Source organism: Sorex fumeus, unplaced genomic scaffold, assembly GCF_029834395.1.
Source record: "Sorex fumeus unplaced genomic scaffold, SorFum_2.1 ptg000024l, whole genome shotgun sequence".
Lineage (NCBI taxonomy): Eukaryota > Metazoa > Chordata > Mammalia > Eulipotyphla > Soricidae > Sorex > Sorex fumeus.
Genome location: NW_026606081.1, coordinates 46,660,372 through 46,667,765, shown reverse-complemented (window position 1 = coordinate 46,667,765; position 7,394 = coordinate 46,660,372). Strand labels below are relative to the sequence as shown.

The window sequence follows — 7,394 nt, the reverse complement described above, 5'->3', positions numbered from 1 at the left end:
ACATATATAGAGATATATAATATATAGGTCACTGTCCTCCCATTGCTCATTAATTTGCTCAAGTGGGCCCAGTAATGTCTCCATTGTGAGACTTTGTTATTACTGTGTTTGGGATATTGTATACATCACAGGTAGCTTGCCAGGCTTTGCTGTGCTGGCGAGATACTCTTGGTAGCTTGCTGGGCTCTCTCAGAGGGGCAGAGGAATTGAACTTGGGTTGGCCATAATATATAGGTATATATTATATATAACTATATATAATATATACCTGTATCTTATATATTATATATAGGGGGCTGGAGCGATAGCACAGCGGGTAGGGCGTTCGCCTTACAAGTGGCCAACATGGCCGACCCGAGTTCGATTCCTCTGCCCCTCTTGGAGAGCCCAGCAAGCTACCGAGAGTATTCGATATGCCAGACACAGTAACAACAAAGTCTCCAATGGAGATATTACTGGGCCCGCTCGAGCAAATCGACGATCAACGGGAAGGCCTTTACCTTTACCTTTACCTTACATTATATATCTCTATATGTGTATACATAGATATGTATCTATATGTATATCATTATTATACTATCTTGAACTTGATAGATACATGCTTATCACATAGATATGTATCTACGTATCTATCTTTCTATCTACCTCTCTAAATAGATACGCACCCTATATTTGGACAAGTAATTAATGGCATTCACTGGGGGAAAATTTTGCTAATTTGTACATTTATTACACACATATTAGTTTTTTAAGTATTAAATTATCTCTTATTTTCTGGTTAAAATTTAAAAGGCAGTTTTTCTCTTTCTGAGATACCCTCTTCGCTCTTGTTCGTCTCTCCCTCTCTCTCCCTGTCTCCTCTCTCTCCTCTCTATCTCTCTCTCTTCCTTCTCTTTCTCTCTAAATTTTTTCAATAATTTTTTTTCAAAAGAAATTAAAAGTCATGCTACTATTCTTTTTCAAATCTACAGCCATCATTTATAGCTGTTCCATTGTTTTGGTTGTTTTTTATTTTTTTTCTAGCACCATGATTTACAATACCTTTTTCTCATAGGGTTTCATGCACACAACTTTCCAACACCACACCTTCCAACATAAAACATCAAAGCTTTTATATGACCAAACTTAGACAAGGAAGTGTCTGCACTGTCAGTTTTCAATTTATCACATTCCCTCCCAGCCGCACCCAGCCTTCCTTTGTATAGTTTTAAATCTGGTGATTTCTTTTTCTAAATTGATCTGACTGATTTCAAGTTCAGGCCATGACGATTTGAATAGCCTCGCTTCTTCCAGAAATATCCAGGCATTCTACTTCATTTGTACATTCCACACTTTTCATTATATTCTAAATTGCCCCATTAGTAGATTTTAGCCAGGAAGTTTTTATTCTATTTGGAAGGAGATTTAAAGAGGAACAAGTTTCTTTAGCTCTAGAAAACAGTTCCGTGCATTATTTCTTTGATAATTTTTCTGTTTTTTGTCATTGCAATAATTTATTTCCAGAACTGAATTAAAATATAAGATCTATAGGATGGATCCTCCTATGTGTTTATTAGTTCCCTAGTTGTTGTTGCTTTTTAATCATTTGACATTTTAGGAAACTCGCCCAATATTATTGTCTACCATTTCTACTCATTTTTTTAAAAAAATAACATTTTTAAGTACTATATATTTCCCCCTGCTTTTTCTGTTTTTTTTTTTTTTGGTCTTGCTTTTGGTCTTCTGCATAGTACTTTAAATTTTTATTTTAAAATGATTGGAAGGGCATTTTCAAAGGCTTTCATATTTCTGCATGTCTTAAATGAAGTTGAATGCTCTTCCTGGATTTCAGCTCATCTTCACAAGGTTGTTTGCATTGAAAGAAAGCTTTGGGAGCTGGGGTGTCTCCCTTTAGGACAGAGGAGGGGTTCTATCTGTTGTCTAGTAGAACCAACATAAAGTTGCCCCCCCCTTGGTGACATGAACCCCATGGTTCCAGAGAGGACAGTGAAGGCAAACAGTGGTAAAACCCCAGTCCCTTCTGCCCTGTAACTTCCTTTATGTTGAAGTGAAGGGGAAAAGGAAGGCCACTGAATCCACTAGTCAATTTATTTGGTGATCTTAAATCTCATTGCATGAGATATAACAAGTCAAAGAGACCATAGAAATGGCTACAGAGACAGAGACCAAACTTCGACAAGGAAGAGATTGTGGGAGAGAGTGCATTCTCTTTCTGGCCCTCACCTATGTCCTGTCAGACAACAGGAAAGGCAGTAGCTTTCATTCATGTCCACTTGGCTGCAGAACCAAAAAAAGTCGTAGACAAAGAGCAGACAGTAAGAGAAGGCCACATTACTGAAAGACTACAGAACAGCAGACCTTAGGCCAGGTGGAAACCAGAGGACGTAGGACTGCTCAGAACACTGGGGAACAGAACAGCAAGACAATGGAAAGTCAGTGAACAGAACCATATGGAGGGACAGAACCAGCATATCAGCATGGCATACACGAGTGTGTGACCCACAAACAGAATACTTGGGGACTCAAAACTGCCCGCTTGACGGATATGAAACAACCCCTCTCATAGATGGGACATAAAGATCCCCAGCAAGTTAGCAGCCAAGGACCAAAGGAGCTGATCCACAAAGTTTATTTGTGAGGTTGGGAGGTGGAGAGGGAGAGGGTGGGTATTTGGGAAATGGAGATGAGTACAATGCTGATGGGGGTGGTGTTGAAATTATGTGCATGAGAAACCATTATGAATGATATTGTAAACCACAGAACCTCAACCAATAAAAACATTAAAAAAAACTACCTGCTTAAAGCTCTTATATATAATATCATTAGCATCTCAAGTTTTGCATGCTAGGATTACACACAATTACACAAGCACCCATACTCTATGACCTCTAAAACTATTTTCTACTTTTATTTTTTATTTTCCACTGGTGTGTGTGTGTGTATGTGTACATGCGCGCATGTGCGTGTGTGTGTGTATGAGTGTGTGTGTGTATGTGTGTGTGTGAAATCATTGTTCTTACACCTTCTGTCATTCTTTAGGTTTACCTCAAATAGATTGTTTACAAGTTTGTTCAAATTTAAGAACGGAAGAAACAGAAGAGAAGTTGGTATTTCAGCACTGCATATGGGGCTTGGAATTGCCAAACATTTGGAGATGGAGGTGGAGATCTTACATGTTTATTCTGTAGCAAAATTACAGAGAAGGACAGAAGCCTGGTCACCAAATGTGCTGAGCTAAACTCTAGATGGGAAGTTTTTATTTGTTTCTTTGTTTTCTTTCAAGTGGTAGAAATTTGACTACTGGGTCTTTTGTAAATGGGATGAGTAATGAAGGATTGGTTAGAGTTAATTGCAAAGCTTCTCCACCAAACCCCAATGTATATACTTATAGACCTCTTTTTTTAGAAAAAAAGTACATGTGATTTAAATGTATATCATTATATAAATTACATAAAGCATGCATATATTATAATAACATATGTCTGTTAATGTTCAAAATGTTATAGGCATGAATTATAAACATAAGTCTCTCAGAGTGTTTTCAATTTCCTCCTACAGAGAACTATCTTTTCAGACTTTTTTTTTAATCCCCTGACATTCATCTAGCCATCCACATACCAATCTCTAAACAAAATAAGGGAATGGACAAAGTTAATGAGAAACATTAAAAACCCCACATTTAAATGTTCATTTCATTATTTTTCCATCTGTTCGGTAACTTGTTTTGCTTTGATTTCTCTCTTTTGAAATGGATGATTGGAGGCATACTTCTGACTCAAGATGATTAGTAAAACTTGATTTCCTGAGCATTTTAAACACTCATCCCAATGACTTGACTTGCCTCACTGATGAACTACTACAAGAACATATTCCATTTTGCAATACGAGTGCGAGTCTATCACATCACTTGGAGGGATACTTTGAAAGTTTGAATATGCTCATTATTTTATGTGCTAAAGAATTACACCCTCGAAACATTCAAAAGTCTATCTTTATGCTTGAAACCTCTAAAGAAAGCATGATTTTAATACTGCCATTTGTCGGTGTGATGATCCAGAAACTCTAGGGTCAGCATGATTTACTTAATTTCATGCCATTATCTCTTATTTTACTCACATTAATCTAAGTAATTCTTCTACCACCTCCAGCCAGTCCTAGAAGTGTTCTCATTCCAATTAAGACTTTAAAGTGTTTTTAAACTGTCATTTAGCCATATTACACCTTAATTGTTTGTGTTACTCTTCCATGAAATGTTTCCAAATGGTTTTTACTCTGCCTGAGGGGATGGAAAAGGTCTTCCTCTAAGTTCATCAAGATATGTAGAATTATTTGATGAATCATAATGACCAGTAGGGCTTCTTCCAAAGTTTTTGTTCTAGTTATATTTGATCATGAAACTGAGCTAAAGATCCATATTAGATAAGGACAATTGCCCAGAATTCAATATTGAAGACAAGAACAATTTATCTGTTTGCTCTTCCCAATGTCTAACCTTTTGTTTAGTTTTGTAGATAAGACACACTATGCTTGAGGGGACCAAGACAGAAGTGGATTCTATTGTTCATTTTTGTGTCCACTGGCCTACCACCATCCTTTCTTCCCTGCCCTTTCCCTATAAGGGCCACCTTATTTTGGTGATCTTGCAAACAGTACGGTTGCTTGGAGGACATGAATCTACCATTTTACCTATCTGCCAGCCTGTTGCCAATAAAAAGCTTTCTGAATCCATCACCATGTTGGTCATCTATTTGCATTTTGGCAATGGAATCTGACATTCAAGGCTATGATATGATGAAGGTGGAGTGGAGAGAGGGAGGAGAACCAGGTAAACAAAAAGGTACAATCGATTCTCTGCAAGCTCACCTCCATGAAAGTAGTCAGTCAGCTAGATAAGTTGCAGGGAGAGCAACAATTCAAAAGAGAACATTTTCTCTCTTTAACACTACCCTCACACCAGACAGAGGGCAGTGCCCTGATGGAAGACAGGAAAGTCACCAACTCTCGCCCAGGTGCATGTAGACAGAGAATTGAGATAAAAAGACCAAGAATAGTAAGCACCAGCTGGGAAAGGCAGATAACAAAGCACCAGCAGCAGACACTGAGATACAGAACTAGAGGGAGTTCAGAGTCCAGTTCGGACGAAGGAGACCATGCATGGGCAATTGAAGAACAAAACCTGTGAGAAATAAACATTCAGCTTGGACAAAGAATGCAGGAAGAACCCAAGCTCTATTCTAGAAATTGATTAGTAAATAACTCCATAAACATCTGAAGTTTTGTCTGCTAATGTTACATATAGAACTCAAGGACCCAGGCTCAGGAGTTAGCAATTTTGTGGTAACAAAGTTGGATCACCCCAAAATGTGTGTGACAAAATTTAGTGGCAACTAAATGAACCCAAACTTCAACCCCATCCCCCTCCACCACCTAAACCAAGAATAAGAATTATTGCTGTGAGAGTTTGTAAGTTTCAAGATGATAAGAACTATTTTATATTAACTTTTAATTTGAATTAAGACTTGCATTCTCTTTTACAACATACTCTGGTATTTTTATCTGCTAATGATACTAACAGAAATCTGTGCTTTATTTTTTCCCTACTACCATGATTTTTCTTTGCGATCAGTAAGAATTCCTCCACATTTTTTTTAAATATACCAAACATTTCCAATAGATAAAACCAATTTCTTCAAAGATGCACAGAACTCCTTTTGGGTTCAGGGCACTCATACTAAATGATTCATGCTGTTTACCCTTTAGGAACACACAATGTGGTTTCCTTGACCAGAAGATTAGACTTATTAGAACACTATTTAATGGCACCTTTCAACTCCAATTCTGATCAGTTATTTTATAAGAAACTACTAACTGGTTTCTTCACTGCCAGTCTTGCTCATCCCCAAAGAGTCTCCAAAACTGTAACGTGATACAGCACAGGTCAACTGAAATCCATGCCTGCCTCTCTCTAAAGATCTAAAAGCCTGAAAGTCAGCATGACTTCTGCGTATTAGTATTAATTTTTTTCCCAGGTCTTTAGTTTCTCATGTGTAAAAAGCAGCAAAGTTCTAGTGACTTGTTTGAAATATCTGTAATCTATCTTTCTTATTCCTAGTTCTGAGGCTGCCAATACCTTAGGTCCTCTACTTACACCGGTGGGTTTCGAACCCTTTCACCTGTGACCTGCACCATTCATCAGCTAGAGACTGAAATCCACTGGGCTAAGCCTCCCATTCACCACTATTTTTCTCAGGCAAGATCTGAAGCAAGTTCGCATACTCCAACTACACTTTCTCTGTTCTTCCTCCTCTCGTAGTTCACAGATGTCAAAGCACAGGCAAAGAAAATCACCTAATTCTCTTTGGGGTTCTTCTAAGTTAATTTCTAACAGGTATGGCTGCTGCTGGAGGGGAGAAGACCCAGAAAAGCTGTGGAACTCATCACTCATGGGATTTCTGACATTGGCTCAAAAACCTCAGCTAACAATGGTTGTTGGGCATGGGAAAGGTCAGATGAAAAAATTGTCAAAGAATACTCCTGGAGTTCCTCCTTCTCCCCTCAAAAGGAGTAATTACTTTCTGCCTGATACCCTAGGGGAGATATTCTTAAAGAGGAACATTTCTTTGGAAAAAAATATTTTCAAAGTCATCCACCCTTCTGCCTTCAGAATTTCTCTCATGAAATTAACCCATTTTGCTAAAGACATAATTTGGGGTGGCTGTTTTCTGCTCCCCTCCACTAACCTTCCTAATGTTTCTGAAAAATAGCACACGTGTTTCTGACTCACAGTCTTCGCCTTTACGGTTTTATTGTGGTTGAATAGAGCATTGTGAAAGCAGGGATTTAACCCATCTAATCAGCAAACCAACTCAACCAATACTTAACATGTCATCAAAAAATGAATTAATGAATGGCATGGATGTCCTTTCTTTTTTTTTTCAGGGAATAGTGCAAATACAGTCCTCCACTACCACAAATTATGCAGTTGAGATTCCCACATTTGGGGTATAGTGAGGGTCAGCATATCTGGGGTATGATGGGTAAGTCTCACCCTGGGAAAAATCACCTTGGTGATCATGGCATCTCCCTAACCAGGTAAGTGTGATGAATGTCCATTTTCGCTTACTTGTCCAGACTGATTTTCAGAATTATTCATGATTCAAAATCTGCTTGATTTACTATTCAATAAAACTAAATGACATCATTTACTACTTAAACTTATCTAACACCTATCTGAATACTACATGTCAACACTGAGGCACAATACTACTATTGTATCCTATTTGTCTTTCTCAGAAGCAGAACAGGGTTTTATGAGGCTGAGATGTAGAGAACATGTCTTGCGTATAAGAGGCAGTAGGTTTGAACTCCAGCATCACCGTATGGTATATCCAGTA

At 38.0% G+C, this 7,394-nt stretch overlaps 1 non-coding gene across 1 annotated transcript; it reads right to left on the bottom strand.

The window, feature by feature from the left end:
- Positions 1-6,936: 6,936 nt before the first annotated feature.
- LOC130023838 (U1 spliceosomal RNA) lies at positions 6,937-7,100 on the bottom strand. Its single transcript, XR_008792506.1, has one exon. It is a non-coding gene; the product is annotated as a U1 spliceosomal RNA (small nuclear RNA).
- Positions 7,101-7,394: the final 294 nt, after the last annotated feature.